Below are 19,166 nucleotides of genomic sequence, written 5' to 3' on the forward strand. Positions count from 1 at the left end.
CTAAATATCTCTTTGCTGAACAACTTGTTCCTTAAAGGTATGCTTCCTTTGAAAACAGTTTGATACTAAATTTTTCCAAGTATTTTTCATCTCTGCATTTCTTAGAGTATAGATTAAGTGATTGAACATGGGGGCAATGATGGTGTAAAATAGTGCAAACACCTTATCCTCAGGGAAAATAGTGGGAGGTCTAAGATAGATAAAGATAACAAGTACAAAAAATAAGATGAACACAGTGATATGAAACCCACAGATAGAGAGGGCTTTGTGTCTTCCCTCGTTTGAACGATTATTTAAAGTGAATAATATAATGCTATAGGAAACAAACAAGGCAGCAAATGTAACTAAGTCAAGCATTCCTGAAAAGGCAATCACAAGAACACCTGTGATGTAGGTGTCAGTACATGAAATTTTTAGCAATGGAAAAATATCACAGAAATAGTGATCAATTTCATTAGGACCACAGAAAGGCAAGCTGATTGCCATAAAAAATTGAGGAAAAGAATGGACAGCTCCACCCGCTCAAGCAGCTAAGAGGAGAAGATTGCATCTTGTTCTATTCATGACAATCACATAGCGGAGAGGCTTGCAGATGGCAACATAGTGATCAAAAGCCATGGCAGTAAGAATAAAGATCTCAGTACCTCCAAAGAAGTGCATGATAAGGACCTGTAGCATGCAATCTCCATAGGATATAGTCTTTCTCTCTACTAGCAGATCTCCAATTAGTTTGGGTGTAACGCTGGAGGTATAGCAGATGTCTATGAGGGATAAGTAGCTGAGAAAATAGTACATTGGTTGGTTAAAAAGAGGACTGTATTGAATGCAGAAGAGGATCAGAAGGTTTCCTACCAACAGGACAAGATAACAGAATAAGAATAACACAAAGGAAAATATTTGTATGTTCTGGTTATATGAAAGTCCTAGAAGAATTAATTCTGATATGTTTCTCTGGTTTTCTATTTGAGTTTAGTGTAGGTTATACACAAATGTTTCAGAAAAAAAGAAAATATATGCTTGGGTGAATATGAGCACACTAATATAAAATTTACCAAAAATACATTTACATGAATAAAATTTTAATATTAGTTATTGATTTAGTAAATGTTTTTAATCTCTCTTACTTTATAAATCTATTGCAAAACAATTTATAATGAAAATGATTATGTAATTTAATCACTTATTTATAAAATTTTTAAATATTTAAACATTATTTTGAAAATAAAAAGTTAATTGCTGTTAATAAAATATTGTACAAAACAAAGAAGGCTAATTGACCCAAGGAAAGAAAATATTCTTTTGTATATTTTTCAATTATTGTGGCCATATACATGAAGGCAACTTTCTTTCTTTTAAAATTATCTAACCAAATTCCCTGAATTATCTGGGATGAATCCCAAAGAAACACAAATTTGTTTAAAATCCCAGCTTGAACTGCTGAACATTAATTTAAATAGGGCATCCTAAGGTTTCTGTGATGGTTTAAGTGGTAAAGAATCTGCCTCAAAGCAGGAGACACTGGTTTGATCCCTGGGTTGGAAAGATCCCCTAGAAGAGGGAAAGGCAGCCACTCCAGTATTCTTGCCTGGAAAATCCCATGGACACAGGAACCTGGAGGGCTACAGCCCATAGCATCTCAAAGAGTTGGACACAATTCAGCATGTACACATACTCTGTGATCAAGCATAGTTAGTGGGTAAATCAATGTGATTGTTGTTACATAAAAAGGTAAAGAACTTTTGAGAAATATACATTAAGATTCATATTACAATTTATATTTTATTTATACATTATGATTTAAATTGCCAAAAATCTATAAATTAATTTATTTCTTATATTTATATTCCATGTGTTAAGACAAAATATGCATTACTGATATTGAAGTTTGCTTTGGATATTGGTAAAGAACAATAAATATGAAGTTACTCAAGTGTTTGTTGCTGGAAACTTCATGCCAAAAAAAAAAAAAAAACAACTACTGTTAGTAAAATAGATGATATGACAACTTTCGGTCCAGTTATTCCCTCAGTGGCATGTGTTGCAGTAAAGAATTAATGAAATGTTTATAGATTTTCATCTTTTGTAACTAAGGGATAATCTTAAGATGCTTTTAATCGTGTAAAATAAGTGCAAGATAGAACAAGTTCACTTCTAGATGCTATTTTAACCACTAATGAGGAATTATTTGTCCACAGTGGCTTTGCAAAAGCTAGCACACTTTTAGTGTTTGAAGTCATATCCAGGCCACCATATGTCTATTTAAAAGAAAAAATAAAAAGCAAACAGAGAATTAATGTTTTTATAGCAAGTGCATGGTTTTCATATTTAAAAACTGTCAAGTCTAGGGCTTCACAAAGTTATTATTAATGCTATTTATAGTCTCAATGATGATTTTAGATGGCAAATAGTTAAGAGGCATTTAAAATGGCCTGCATGACACCAATTCTATTTTAAACTATTATTCAAAACTGCAATATCACAGAGGTTAAATTTTCTCATTATGCTACTTTGTTTCACTCTCACTATAAAGCTTTCACCCTGTTTTCACCAGAAATTAGCATTAATTCAAAAGTATTTAAAAGGTTTTTGTGGGGAGGTTGCAGTACATTGATCTGTTTTCTACATAATGGCAATTGATACATAGATTTTTTTGCATGTGAGGTTGAATAATATTGATATGTCAAATAAAAGCATTTATATAAAATTGATTTAAAGAAATGTATTATATAAGTGAAAGTGAAGTCTCTCAGTCATGCCGACTGTTAGCGACCCCGTGGACTGCAGCCCACCAGGCTCCTCCATCCATGGGATTTTCCAGACAAGAGTACTGGAGTGGGTTGCCATTTAGACAAAAATAAATAAATAAATAAATAAATTGGAGAGAAATAACTTCATTAACCTGAATCTCTGACTATAGAAGAGACCTAGATAGAGAGTCAAAATAATTCCTCCAAATTGGAAGCTAATACACTAAAATGAGAAAAGACAAAAACCCTGATTCTTTTTTAATCTGTGGTTAAACAGGAGAGTTGAGATGAATGGGGAAGAAGTTATTACAAAGGGCAGCAATGAAAATAATGAATTTGGAATCCTCATCTGAGCAGAAAGCAACATGCAAATATCTGGTTAATGAATATCCAGTGTATCTTTCTGAGAATTTGCACTTGTAAAAAGATACTGTGTATTTAAAAGAAACACATTTAATCGATAATAGGTTAAAACAACATCTTCTGAGCTAATATAATGTAATTAATGGTGTTAACAGAGGTAAAAGGAAATGTGAAAAGGCAAGTGAGGAGAAAATATTGTCATAAAACAACATTTTGAACATGTGATAGTAAGGAAATCTATACAAAAACTGAAGACACAATAGATGAAATAAAGAATACCAGGCAACCAGTAAACAAATGGTTCAAGTAATGACAGCAAAGTTATGGGAAGGTTGAGGAGTGCTAAATTAACTAACCAGTGTGATTCTCAGGCTAATGGTTTAACATGTTTGAAAATATCATCTTATTTATCTTACAATTAAGATATTATTACATAATTCAGAAATTTGATGAAAAATATAAAATACCCAGTGATATATATGGTTCGTAATACACTACTTTTTAACACTCATTTTTGTTTGAGTAAGTAGTTTAGCAGTCAAAGGAACTGTCATGCCTACATAAAAGTTCAACAAAAAGAAAAAAGAATTCCCACATAATTTTAACAAAATGCAATCATATAAGCATCAATTTCAATAATATGGTGATGAAAAAATTTCAATTAGTTTGATAATAGGTTGGTTATTTTAAGGCAATTTTTAACACATGTCAATTGTCTGATTTTCCTTGCATCATGAAACAATTCTCCAAAATTACTTTATTTCCTCATTTGAAAATAACTTTGCTGTTCGTTATGCTGTCGGCATAAGAGCAGAAACTCTCATATTTAACTTACATTCTCCAGAATATATTTACATTTTCTCTTGTTTTATCAAAACATTGCATGTTACAAACTTATTTTTATTCATCTAGATGAAACTAGTTCTGCTTTGTAAATAAATGAATTTGCATCAATTTTTGATTCCACATAAGTGATGTAATTATTTGTCTTACTTGGTCTGACCCCATGGGGTCACAAAGAGTCAGACATAACTTAGAAACTGAACAATGAAAGTAATTTAAAAATAAAATTAGAAAAGAATACATTTGAATCAGTTCTAATGAGGTGGATGAAACTGGAGCCTATTATACAGAGTGAAGTAAGCCAGAAAGAAAAACGCCAATACAGTATACTAACACATATATATGGAATTTAGAAAGATGGTAACAATAACCCTGTATACGAGACAGCCAAAGAGACACTGTTGTATAGAACAGTCTTTTGGACTCTGTGGCAGAGGGAGAGTGTGGGATGATTTGGGAGAATGGCATTGAAATACGTATAATATCATATATGAAACGAGTCGCCAGTCCAGGTTTGATGCACGATACTGGATGCTTGGGGCTGGTGCACTGGGACGACCCAGAGGGATGGTATGGGGAGGGAGGAAGGGGGAGGGTTCAGGATGGAGAACACATGTATACCTGTGGCAGATTCATTTCGATGTTTGGCAAAACTAATACAATATTGTAAAATATAAAAATAAAATAAAATTTAAAAAAAAGAAAATATTGCTTGGAAGGTAAATATTTGCAGAAACCTGAATGGACTTACAGATTTCAAATTAAGTGAAGTAAGTCAGACCAAGTAGGACAAATAATTACATCACTTATGTGGAATCAAAAATTGATGCAAATTCATTTATTTACAAAGCAGAACTGGATTCATAGACGTGGAAAACAGACCTCTGGTTACCAAAAGGGAGACGAAGGGAGGCGGGGGAGGGAAATTAGGAGATTAGCATTGGCATATACACATGAATTCCCTGGTGGCTTAGACAGAAGAAACTGACAAATTCTTTTTTTTTTTTTTAAACTTTACATAATTGTATAAGTTTTGCCAAATATCAAAATGAATCTGCCACAGGTATACATGTGTTCCCCATCCTGAACCCTCCTCCCTCCTCCCTCCCCATACCATCCTCTGGGTCGTCCCAGTGCACTAGCCCCAAGCATCCAGTATCCTGTATCGAACCTGGACTGGCAACTCGTTTCTTACATGATATTTTACATGTTTCAATGCCATTCTCCCAAATCTTCCCACGTTCTCCCTCTCCCACAGAGTCCATTAGACTATTCTATACATCAGTGTCTCTTTTGCTGTCTCGTACACCGGGTTATTGTTACCATCTTTCTAAATTCCATATATATGCATTAGTATACTGTATTTATGTTTTTCCTTCTGGCTTACTTCACTCTGTATAATAGGCTCCAGTTTCATCCACCTCATTAGAACTGATTCAAATGTATTCTTTTTAATGGCTGAGTAATATCCATTGTGTATATGTACCACAGCTTTCTTTATCCATTCATCTGCTGATGGACATCTAGGTTGCTTCCATGTCCTGGCTATTATAAACAGTGCTGCGATGAACATTGGGGTGCACGTGTCTCTTTCCCTTCTGGTTTCCTCAGTGTGTATGCCCAGCAGTGGGATTGCTGGATCATAAGGCAGTTCTATTTCCAGGTTTTTAAGGAATCTCCACACTGTTCTCCATAGTAGCTGTACTAGTTTGCATTCCCACCAACAGTGTAAGAGGGTTCTCTTTTCTCCACACCCTCTCCTGCATATATTGCTTGTAGACTTTTGGATCACAGCCATTCTGACTGGTGTGAAATGGTACCTCATAGTGGTTTTGATTTGCATTTCTCTGATAATGAGTGATGTTGAGCATCTTTTCATGTTTTTGTTAGCCATCTGTATGTCTTCTTTGGAGAAATGTCTATTTAGTTCTTTGGCCCATTTTTTGATTGGGTCGTTTATTTTTCTGGAGTTGAGCTGTAAGAGTTGCTTGTATATTTTTGAGATTAGTTGTTTGTCAGTGGCTTCATTTGCTATTATTTTCTCCCATTCTGAAGGCTGTCTTTTCACCTTGCTAATAGTTTCCTTTGATGTGCAGAAGCTTTTAAGGTTAATTAGGTCCCATTTGTTTATTTGTGCTTTTATTTCCAATATTCTGGGAGGTGGGTCATAGAGGATCCTGCTGTGGTGTATGTCTGAGAGTGTTTTGCCTATGTTCTCCTCTAGGAGTTTTATAGTTTCTGGTCTTACGTTTAGATCTTTAATCCATTTTGAGTTTATTTTTGTGTATGGTGTTAGAAAGTGGTCCAGTTTCATTCTTTTACAAGTGGTTGACCAGATTTCCCAGCACCACTTGTTAAAGAGATTGTCTTTAATCCATTGTATATTCTTGCCTCCTTTGTCAAAGATAAGGTGTCCATATGTGCGTGGATTAATCTCTGGGCTTTCTATTTTATTCCATTGATCTATATTTCTGTCTTTGTGCCAGTACCATACTGTCTTGATAACTGTGGCTTTGTAGTAGAGCCTGAAGTCAGGTAGGTTGATTCCTCCAGTTCCATTCTTCTTTCTCAAGATCGCTTTGGCTATTCGAGGTTTTTTGTATTTCCATACAAATTGTGAAATTATTTGTTCTAGCTCTGTGAAGAATGCTGTTGGTAGCTTGATAGGGATTGCGTTGAATCTATAAATTGCTTTGGGTAGTATACTCATTTTCACTATATTGATTCTTCCAATCCATGAACATGGTATATTTCTCCATCTATTAGTGTCCTCTTTGATTTCTTTCACCAGTGTTTTATAGTTTTCTATATATAGGTCTTTAGTTTCTTTAGGTAGATATATTCCTAAGTATTTTATTATTTCCGTTGCAATGGTGAATGGAATTGTTTCCTTAATTTCTCTTTCTGTTTTCTCATTATTAGTGTATGGGAATGCAAGGGATTTCTGCGTGTTGATTTTATATCCTGCAACTTTACTATAATCATTGATTAGTTCTAGTAATTTTCTGGTGGAATCTTTAGGGTTTTCTATGTAGAGGATCATGTCATCTGCAAATAGTGAGAGTTTTACTTCTTCTTTTCCAATTTGGATTCCTTTTATTTCTTTTTCTGCTCTGATTGCTGTGGCCAAAACTTCCAAAACTGTGTTGAATAGTAATGGTGAAAGTGGGCACCCTTGTCTTGTTCCTGACTTTAGAGGAAATGCTTTCAATTTTTCACCATTGAGGATAATGTTTGCTGTGGGTTTGTCATATATAGCTTTTATTATGTTGAGGTATGTTCCTTCTATTCTTGCTTTCTGGAGAGTTTTTATCATAAATGGATGTTGAATTTTGTCAAAGGCTTTCTCTGCATCTATTGAGATAATCATATGGTTTTTATTTTTCAATTTGTTAATGTGGTGTATTACATTGATTGATTTGCGGATATTGAAGAATCCTTACATCCCTGGGATAAAGCCCACTTGGTCATGGTGTATGATCTTTTTAATGTGTTGTTGGATTCTGATTGCTAGAATTTTGTTAAGGATTTTTGCATCTATATTCATCAGTGATATTGGCCTGTAGTTTTCTTTTTTTGTGGCTTCTTTGTCAGGTTTTGGTATTAGGGTGATGGTGGCCTCATAGAACGAGTTTGGAAATTTGCCTTCCTCTGCAATTTTTTGGAAGAGTTTGAGCAGGATAGGTGTCACCTCTTCTCTAAATTTTTGGTAGAATTCAGCTGTGAAGCCATCTGGACCGGGGCTTTTGTTTGCTGGAAGATTTTTGATTACAGTTTCAATTTCCATGCTTGTGATGGGTCTGTTAAGATTTTCTATTTCTTCCTGGTCGAGTTTTGGACAATTCTTTTTTGAAATTTGTGTAGAAAGATACAGTTTCAAAATTATATGGAATAGAAACTCATGTTCAAAGAAAGAACACAGCTGGAGAACTTATTCTACCAAAATTCGAGAGGAACTATAAAGCTCCTGTAAGTTAAGTTGTGTGCTGTTGAAACGTGACAGAATGTTTATAAATAAGCATATATGTAAAATTTTAAACAAAAATATCAAGGTAATTCAATGCAAAAAGAATAGTTTTATGAACACATGCTTCATCAACTGGATCTGTTCAGTTCAGTGGCTCAGTCATGTCCGACTCTTTGCGACCCCATGAACTGTAGCAAGCCAAGCCTCCCTGTCCATCACCAACACCCAGAGTCCACACAGACCCATGTCCATTGTGTCAGTGATGCTATCCTACCATGTCATCCTCTGTGGCCCTCTTCTCCTCCTGCCCTCAATCTTTCCCAGGATCAGAGTCTTTTCAAATGAGTCAGCTATCTGCATTAGGTGTTCAAAATATTGGAGTTTCAGCTTCAACATCAGTCCTTCCAATGAAGACCCAGGACTGATCTCCTTTAGGATGGACTGGTTGGATCTCCTTGTAGTCCAAGGGACTCTAAAGAGTCTTCTACAACACCACAGTTCAAAAGCATCAATTCTCCAGCACTCAGCTTTCTTTATGGTCCAACTCTCACATCCATACATGACTATTGGAAAAACCATAGCCTTGACTAGATGGACCTTTGTTGGCAAAGTAATGTCTCTGCTTTTCAATATGCTGTCTATGTTGGTCATAACCTTCCTTCCAAGGAGTAAACGTCTTCTAATTTCATGGCTGCAATAATCGTGTGCAGTGATTTTGGAGCTCCAAAAATAAAGTCTGACACTGTTTCCACTGTTTCCCCATCTATTTCCCATGAAGTGATGGGACCAGATGCCATGATCTTAGTTTTCTGAGTGTTGAGCTTTAAGCCAACTTTTTCACTCTCCTCTTTCACTTTCATCAAGAGGTTCTTTAGTTGTTCTTCACTTTCTGCCATAAGGCTGGTGTCATCTGCATATCTGAGGTTATTGATATTTCTCCCAGCACTCTTGATTCCAGCTTTTGCTTCTTCCAGCCCAGCATTTCTCATGATGTACTCTGCATATAAGTTAAATAAGCAGGGTGACAATATACAGCCTTGACGTACTCCTTTTCATATTTGGAACCAGTCTGTTGTTCCATGTCCCGTTCTAACTGTTGCTTCCTGACCTGCATATAGGTTTCTCAAAAGGCAGGTCAGGTGGTCTGATATTCCCATCTCTTTCAGAATATCCCACAGTTTATTGTCATCCACGCAGTCAATGGCTTTGGGATAGTCAATAAAGCAGAAATAGATGGTTTTCTGGAACTCACTTGCTTTTTTTATGATCCAGCAGATGTTGGCAGTTTGATCTCTGGTTCCTCTGCCTTTTCTAAAACCAGCTTGAACATCTGGAAGTTCACGTTTCACATATTGCTGAAACCTGGCTTGGAGAATTTTGAGCATTTCTTTACTAGTGTATGAGTTGAGTGCAATTGTGCGGTAGTTTGAACATTCTTTGACATTGCCTTTCTTTGGGATTGGAATGTACACTGACCTTTATCAGTTTTCAATCATTGGATATCTATATGAAAAAAAAAATATATATGAGCCAGAAACACTACCACATACTATACACAAAAATTAATGCAAATGAATTAGAGGTCTAGAATTTACATCTATGTATATGTATATTCAAAAAAAAATGGCCTTGAGATAGACCGTTATTTATGAGATATGATGAAAAGCATAAGTTGTAAAACAGCTTAAATTAAAATATGTCAAGTTGTCCTACACACCCAATGTGTCATCCCCATTTTTAAAATAAAAGGAAATTCACACACACACACACAAAAGAAAATCCACAAATTAGGATAATTTATAATTTCTTTTCCATAGGGATGATCTTGATCCCTGTCTCCTGTACAATGTCATGAACCTCCATCCATTGTTCATCAGGTACTATATATATCAGATATAGTCCCTTAAATCTATTTCTTTCTTCCACTGTATAATCATAAGGCATTTGATTTAGGCCATACCTGAATGGTTTAGTGGTTTTCCCTACTTTCTTCAATTTAAGACTGAATTTTGAAATAAGGAGTTCATGATCTGAACCACGGTCAGCTCCCGGTCTTGTTTTTGCTGACTGTATAGAGCTTCTCCATCTTTGGCTGCAAAGAATATAATCAATCTGATTTCGGTGTTGACCATCTGTTGATGTCCATGTGTAGAGTCATCTCTTGTGTTGTTGGAAGAGGGTTTGTCTATGACCAGTGCGTTCTCTCGGCAAAACTCTATTAGTCTTTGTCCTGATTCATTCCATATTCTAAAGCCAAATCCAGGTGTTTCTTGACTTCCTACTTCTGCATTCCAGTCTCCTATAGTGAAAAGGACATCTTTTTTGGGTGTTAGTTCTAAAAAGTCTTGTAGGTCTTCATAGAACCATTCAACTTCAGCTTCTTCAGTGTTACTGTTTGGGGCATAAACTTGGATTACTGTGATATTGAATGGTTTGCTTTGAAAATGAAGAAAGATCATTCTGTCGTTTTTAGGGTTTTCTATGCAGAGGATCATGTCATCTGCAAACAGTGAGAGTTTTACTTCTTCTTTTCCGATTTGGATTCCTTTTTATTTCTTTTTCTGCTCTAATTGCTATGGCCAAGACTTCCGAAACTATGTTGAATAGTAGTGGTGAAAGTGGGCATCCTTGTCTTGTTCCTAACTTTAGGGGAAATGCTTTCAATTTTTCACCATTGAGGATAATGTTTGCTGTGGGTTTGTCATATATAGATTTTATTATGTTGAGGTATGTTCCTTCTATTCCTGCTTTTTGGAGAGTTTTATCATAAACGGTTGTTGAATTTTGTAAAAGGCTTTCTCTGCATCTATTGAGATAGTCATATGGCTTTTATTTTTCAATTTGTTAATGTGGTGTATTATATTGATTGATTTGCGGATATTGAAGAATCCTTGCATCCCTGGGATAAAGCCCACTTGGTCATGTTGTATAATGTGTTGTTGGATTCTGATCGGTAGAATTTTGTTAAGGATTTTTACATCTATGTTCATCAGTGATATTGGCCTGTAGTTTTCTTTTTTTGTGGCATCTTTGTCAGGTTTTGGTGTTAGGGTGATGGTGACCTCATAGAATGAGTTTGGAAATGTACCTTCCTCTGCAAATTTCTGGAAGAGTTTGAGTAGGATAGGTGTTAGCTCTTCTCTAAATTTTTGGTAGAATTCAGCTGTGAAGTCGTCTGGACCTGGGCTTTTGTTTGCTGGAATATTTCTGATTAGTTTCAATTTACGTGCTTGTAATGGGTCTGTTAAGATTTTCTATTTCTTCCTGGTTCAGTTTTGGAAAGTTGTACTTTTCTAAGAATTTGTCCATTTCTTCCACATTGTCCATTTTATTGGCATACAATTGCTAATAGTAGTCTCTTATGATCCTTTGTATTTGTGTGTTGTCTGTTGTGATCTCTCCATTTTCATTTCTAATTTTATTGATTTGATTTTTCTCCCTTTGTTTCTTGATGAGTCTGGATAATGGTTTGCCAATTTTATTTATCCTTTCAGTGAACCAGCTTTTGGCTTTGTTGATTTTTGCTATGGTCTCTTTTGTTTCTTTTGCATTTCTTTCTGCCCTAATTTCTAAGATTTCTTTCCTTCTACTAACCCTGATGTTCTTCATTTCTTCCTTTTCTAGTTGCTTTAGGTGTATAGTTAGGTTATTTATTTGACTTGTTTCTTGAGGTATGCCTGTATAGTTATGAACTTTCCCCTTAGCACTGCTTTTACTGTGTCCCACAGGTTTTGGGTTGTTGTGTTTTCATTTTCATTCATTTTTATGCATATTTTGATTTTTTTTTTATTTCTTCTGTGATTTGTTGGTTTATTCAGCAGTGTGTTGTTCAGCCTCTATATGTTGGAATTTTTAATAGGTTTTCTCCTGTAATTAAGATCTAATTTTACTCATTGTGGTCAGAAAAGATGCTTGGAATGATTTCAATTTTTTGGAACTTACCAAGGCTAGATTTATGGCCCAGGATGTGATCTATCCTGGATAAGGTTCTGTATGTGCTTGAGAAAAAGGTGAAATTCATTATTTTGGGGTGAAATGTCCTATAGATATCAATTAGGTCTAACTGGTCTATTGTATAATTTAAAGTTTGTATTTCCTTGTTCATTTTCTGTTTAGTTGATCTATCCATAGGTGTGAGTGGGGTATTAAAGTTTCCCACTATTATTGTGTTATTGTTAATTTCCCCATTCATACTTGTTAGCATTTGTCTTACATGTTTTGGTGCTCCTACATTGGGTGCATATATATTTATAATTGTTATGTCTCTTCTTGGATTGATCCTTTGATCATTATGTAGTGTCCTTCTTTGTCTCTTTTCACAGCCTGATTTTAGAGGGTACTTTAGGAGAAAGATTTTCCCCAAGGTCATTAACATTTTGTATCATTCTCTTTAAAATGGCCATATAAGAAGTAGAGAAAACAGGATTTATTGCCATCAGTACTGCAAAATGGCAGATTTTAGTTGTTGAGAGACAGACCAGGAACAATACAATTCTACCAATTTTTGAATTTCTGGGCTCAGGGATTCTCTGAAACCAATTATTCACAAAGCAATTCTTAAGGTATTGCTATTAACTATGTTTTGAATAGTTGCATCCAAATTATGTCAGGAGTGATAGAAAAATAAAGCAAAATCCACGCTGTGGACAATACTGGTGAGATTTTTCAATTCTAAAACTAACATTGAAGGTTTCTGAAAAAGAGAGAATTTTATCAAATTTCTATATTTTGAATACTTGTAATTGCAAGACAATATTCTTATAAATAGGGGGAGAATAAAAATTTTTAAGATGATAATAAAATGATGAAATGCATGCAAACCAGACTATGAGATGGATACTAATGACATATGAGTAGGAAAATGCTTGACTTTCAAAAGAGAATGAGGTGTTAGTATGTTTGACATGTTAAGAATGTGGAGGAAGAAATTCTTTGAGGTGGATCTTGATTCTGGGAGAAAGAAGCTTTCCTCCTGGACTTTGCTGGATGGACAATGGAGACAGAATCCCCAGATTTGATTTTAAATGACCAGTTTCTTTTATATGATAACCAAGACACATTATTCACAGTTGTCAAAAACTGCTATGATTTGAAGTCTCTTAAACTGAAGGACTCTCTGAATGGAGAATAAAATGTTTTGTTTAATTCAGGAGGAAAAGCAAAAGGAGAATGAGAGTGTACATGAATTTTTGGACCCCCTATTTGATATCAAACTCTCATATCGAGATATGCAGTGTAGGAGAAAGAAAATAAAAATTAATGCAATCTGGTTTTAAGATAGCTTCATGGGGCTTCTGTTATACCCCCTGCAAAGTGAGAAAGTTTTAAGGGATGTATTCAAGTCTGAATTGGGTTATCATTATATATATTACAGTTTTTATCATTATTTCTACTGTAAAAGAGAAGGCACACCTGGAATGACTATGCTATCAAGTCTAATATACAGATCAGGAACGTTGCTACAAAACATACCTCAGAGCACAGAGTTCAGTTGGAATTAACAGATCTTTGGGGGATGTGTCCTCAGGTCGATAGAATTCCTGATGATTACCTAAGACACTGTGTAATCCTATCCTAAACCAGAACTAAAGGAATCATTTATTAATACATCTGTAGCTTGGCTTGAATAACAGCTTTATAGGGGCTTTAGTCAAAAGGATTCCCCATGCCCCTTATTTGAACATATGCTGCAATGACCTCACTAGAGTGTCTGACATTACACCACTGGAGAGTTATCCATTATAAGTAAATATGAAGGACTACTGAGATTAAGGAATGAGTCGTAACTATTTTGGAGAAGACAATGGCACCCCACTCCAGTACGCTTGCCTGGAAAATCCCATGGGCGGAGGATCCTGGTGGGCTGCAGTCCATGGAGTCGCTTAGAGTCGGGCACCACTGAGCGACTTCACTTTCAATTTTCATTTTCATTCATTGGAGAAGGAAATGGCAACCCACTCCAGTTTTCTTGCCTGGAGAATCCCAGGGATGGGGGAGCCTGGTGGGATGCCATCTAACCGGTCGCAGAGTCAGACACGATTGAAACGACTTAGCAGCAGGAGCAGCATATCTATTTTTTGTTGTTGTTGATGTTTATTTTTATTTTTTAATATAAATTTATTTATTTTAATTGAAGGCTAATTACTTTACAATATTGTATTGATTTTGCCATACATCAACATGAATCCACCATGGGTGTACAAGTGTTCCCCATCCTGAACCACCTCCCACCTCCCTCCTCATACCATCCCCCTGAGTCAATCCAGTGCACCAGCCCCGAGCATCCTGTATCATGCATCAAGCCTGGACTGGTGATTCCTTTCACATATGATATTATACATGTTTCAATGCCATTCTCCCAAATCATCCCACCCTCTCCCTCTCCCACAGAGTCCAAAAGACTGTTCTATACATATGTGTCTCTTTTGATGTCTCGCATACAGGGTTGTCGTTAGCATCTTTCTAAATTCCATATATGCGTTAGTATACTATATTGGTCTTTTTCTTTCTGGCTTACTTCACTCTGTATAATAGGCTCCAGTTTCATCCACCTCATTAGAACTGATTCAAATGTATTCTTTTTTTTTTTAATTTTATTTTATTTTTAAACTTTACATAATTGTATTAGTTTTGCCAAATATCAAAATGAATCCGCCACAGGTATACACGTGCTTCCCATGCTGAACCCTCCTCCCTCCCCACACCATCCCTCTGGGTTGTCCCAGTGCACCAGCCCCAAGCATCCAGTATCGTGCATCGAACCTGGACTGGCATCTCGTTTCATACATGATATTTTACATGTTTCAATGCCATTCTCCCAAATCCCCCCACCCTCTCCCTCTCCCACAGAGTCCATAAGACTGTTCTATACATCAGTGTCTCTTCTGCTGTCTCGTACACAGGGTTATTGTTACCATCTTTCTAAATTCCATATATATGTGTTAGTATACTGTATTGGTGTTTTTCCTTCTGGCTTACTTCACTCTGTATAATAGGCTCCAGTTTCATCCACCTCATTAGAACTGATTCAAATGTATTCTTTTTAATGGCTGAGTAATACTCCATTGTGTATATGTACCACAGCTTTCTTATCCATTCATCTGCTGATGGACATCTAGGTTGCTTCCATGTCTTGGCTATTAGAAACAGTGCTGCGATGAACATTGGGATACACGTGTCTCTTTCAATTCTGGTTTCCTCAGTGTGTATGCCCAGCAGTGGGATTGCTGGATCATAAGGCAGTTCTATTTCCAGTTTTTTAAGGAAAACTCTCCACACTGTTCTCCATAGTGGCTGTGCTAGTTTGCATTCCCACCAACAGTGTACGAAGGTTCCTTTTTCTCCACGCCCTCTCCAGCATTTATTGCTTGTAGCCTTTTGGATTGCAGCCATTCTGACTGGTGTGAAATGGTACCTCATAGTGGTTTTGATTTGCATTTCTCTGATAATGAGTGATTTTGAGCATCTTTTCATGTGTTTGTTAGCCATCTGTATATCTTCTTTGGAGAAATGTCTATCTAGGTCTTTAGCCCATTTTTTGATTGGGTTGTTTATTTTTCTGGAATTGAGCTATAGGAGTTGCTTGTATATTTTTGAGATTAGTTGTTTGTCAGTTGCTTCATTTGCTATTATTTTCTTCCATTCTGAAGGCTGTCTTTTCACCTTGCTTATAGTTTCCTTTGTTATGCAGAAGCTTTTAATTTTAATTAGGTCCCATTTGTTTATTTGTGCTTTTATTTCCAGTATTCTGGGAGGTGGGTCATAGAGGATCCTGCTGTGATTTATGTCAGACCGTGTTTTGCCTATGTTGTATAGTTTCTAGGAGTTTTATAGTTTCTGGTCTTATGTTTAGATCTTTAATCCATTTTGAGTTTATTTTTGTGTGTGGTGTTATAAAGTGTTCTAGTTTCATTCTTTTACAAGTGGTTGACCAGTTTTCCCAACACCACTTGTAAAAGAGATAGTCTTTACTACATTGTATATTGTTGCCTCCTTTGTCAAAGATAAGGTATCCATAGGTGCATGGATTTACCTCTGGGCTTTCTATTTTGTTCCATTGATCTATATTTCTGTCTTTGTGCCAGTACCCTACTGTCTGGATGACTGTGGCTTTATAGTAGAGCCTGAAGTCAGGCAGGCTGATTCCTCCAGTTCCATTCTTCTTTCTCAAGATTGCTTTGGCTATTTGAGTTTTTTTTTTTTTTTTTGTATTTCCATACAAATTATGAAATGGATCAGAAGAATCAATACAGTGAAAATGAGTATATTACCCAAAGCAATCTATAGATTCAATGCAATCCCTATCAAGCTACCAATGGTATTTTTCACAGAGCTAGAACATATTTATTTATTTATTGATGTTAACAGACAAGTATATAAAATACCAAAGCAATGCAATTCCTGGGGAATCCTCAATCACTGAGTTTGAAGGTAAGATTTTCCTCCCCTCCATTTAAATCAAACCCATCTTGATGTGCCTCCAACAGTTTCTTTTAAATTTGATCCCTTTTAAGTCTGATATAACAGAATGATACAGAGCAACGTTTTGTGTAGGTGGCTTCTTTTACTCTACAATAAGTTTTTGTGAAAATTTGTTATGTTGAGTAGCTCTAGTTCACTCATTATTACTGGAAAATACTATTCCATTGTGTGACTTTATCACAATGTATCTACCCATCCTAATCTTTTAATGGTATAGGTAAACTTATTTGCAAAGCAGAAATAGAGTGACAAATGTAGAGAACAAAGTATGAATACCAACGGGGGATGTAGAGTGGGTTGAATTGGGAGATTGGGCTTGACATATGTATATTGCTATGAATAAAATTGATAACTAATGACAATCCTCGTGTATAGCACTAAGATGTCTAGTCAGTGCTCTGTGGTGACCTAAATGGTAAGGAAATCCACAAAAGAGGGGATATGTGTATATGTGTGTCTTATTCACTTTGCTGTACTGCAGAAATGAACACAACACTGTAAAGTAACTACTCCATCAGTTTCTTTCACTGTTTTCTTTAATTTCTGCCTCCTTTTCAGGTTTTTATGGCTATTCCAAGCTGAAAGAATTTTTTTTTTTAATTTCATAGTAGAAATAGCTATTTATGTTATAGATCATAGTGAAATAAAAACTTTCTCATTTTGCAAGTGGGATAACAGAAGCCCCATGAAGCTTAACAATTTATCTAGAGGTACAGCCCCAATATCTCAGAATCAGATTTGCATAATTTTGCTTTCCTTTCTACTATATCACATCACTCTTTATTATGAGAGTTTGATATCAAATATGGGAACAAAAATGCATGTATACAAATATCACAGTTTCTTAAGAAGAAGACTCTGCAACGTCATCCAGTCCCAACTATTTGAACACTCATACCAGTATTCAGATAGGAAAATATGGGCGTGTGTGTGTGTGTTTCAAAAGTAAGACGGATATTTTCAGGATATAGATGTTGTCATATTCCCAAACTTAAAAGTTGTTTCAAATTTCAGTTGAGTGTCTTAGACAGATTAGAAAGAAGCAAATTGTTAGGAATAGATGAAAGAATCTTTATGAAACATGAGGGAAGTCAGAGGGTTGGTTAAATGTGTGATTTAGAGGATTTACTTTATCTCTTTGGACTTTGTATCTAAATCTGAATTAATGAAAGGACTATCATCTTGACATAAGATGATCAAAATATGTAGAATATGGGTACTTCTATTTCTTTAGGTATACATGCTAAGCAGAGGTAAGTACCCATTTTTTCATTTTTATCAATTCTGGTTATTCATTTGTTTTGAGTTAAAAATAAATGTTGCTGGTCTTCGTTACTTTTTTTTTTTTTCTTTTCTTTCTTTCAGGTAATGTAATTGTCTCTTGGGAACTTGGCCTGCTAAATTAATTCCATGGAAAAATAATCAGTGTAACTGAATTTGTTTTCTGGGGTCTTTCCCAGAACATAGAGGTTGAAGAAGTGTGTTTTGTGGTGTTTTCTTTCTTCTACATGGTCATTCTGCTAGGAAACCTCCTCATCATACTGACGGTTTGTGTGGGCAACATTTTCAAGTCTCCTATGTATTTCTTTCTCAACTATTTGTCTTTTGTGGATATTTGTCACTCTTTGGTCATAGATCCTAAGATGATACTAGCCAAAAGGAAAATGATCTCCTACACAGGATGCATGTTGCAACTCTTTGGGGTACATTTCTTTGGTTGTACTGAAATCTTCATCCTTACTGTAATGGCCTATGATTGTTATGTGGCTATTTGTAAACCCCTACATTATATGACCATCATGGATTGAGACAGATGCAATAAAATGCTGCTGCGGACTTGGATAGGTGGGTTCTTACACTCCATCATCCAAGTGGCTCTGGTAGTCCAACTACCCTTTTGTGAACCCAATGAGATTGATTACTACTTTTGTGATCTTCACCCCATGCTAAAACTCGCCTGCACAGACACATATGTTGTTGGTGCTGTTGTGACAGCCAACAGCAGTACCATCACTTTGGGGAGATTTGTCATTTTGCTAATCTCCTATACCATCATCCTGGTGTCCCTGAGAAAGCAGTCAGAAGAAGGCAGGCACAACGCTCTCTCTACTTGTGGCGCCCACAACGCCGTGGTCATCATCATTTTTGGTCCCTGTACTTTCATGTATATGCATCCTGATACTACCTTTTCAGAGGATAAGATGGTGGCTTTTCAGAGGATAAGATGGTGGCTGTGTTTTATACCATCATCACTCCTGTGTTAAACTCCCTGATTTACACACTGAGAAATGCAGAAGTAAAAAATGCAATGAAGAAACTGTGGAGCAGGAAGGTTTTCTGGGAAGCCAGTGATAAATAGTAAAAAATAACAATCCAAGATGTGTGATTTCAAAAATTCTCATCTGCACAGTGAAGACAATAATAACGATCTCATAGGGTGTCTTGAAGTGAACAAATAAGAGAATGACACATTCTATGGAAACAAGTTGTTATTTATCATGATTATATTTGTTCTAATATTTCATCATAATTTTCTGAAATATATAGAACAAAGAAATACTACCAAACACAGAAATTCAGCATGGTCAGACTTTCCCCTCTTCATTTTTTTTTTTTCCCCTTTTTTCAATTTTCTTTAAAGAATGATAGTTCACCATGATTGTATTAATAGTTAAGGCTATTTTCTAAGGTTTAGACTTATGGTTCTTACATAATGAACATTTGATATGTGTATGTGGTTTGAATGAAAGGATTCAAGAAAAATG

At 35.7% G+C, this 19,166-nt stretch overlaps 2 pseudogenes; one reads left to right on the forward strand and one right to left on the reverse strand.

Annotated features, from left to right (window-relative positions):
- On the reverse strand, nt 1-17,666 carry LOC133233038 (olfactory receptor 4P4-like; annotated as a pseudogene).
- Nucleotides 17,667-17,822: 156 nt separating this feature from the next.
- Nucleotides 17,823-18,760, forward strand: LOC133231542 (olfactory receptor 4S2-like; annotated as a pseudogene).
- The last annotated feature ends 406 nt before the right edge of the window (nt 18,761-19,166 follow it).

Source organism: Bos javanicus, chromosome 19 (genome assembly GCF_032452875.1).
Source record: "Bos javanicus breed banteng chromosome 19, ARS-OSU_banteng_1.0, whole genome shotgun sequence".
NCBI lineage: Eukaryota > Metazoa > Chordata > Mammalia > Artiodactyla > Bovidae > Bos > Bos javanicus.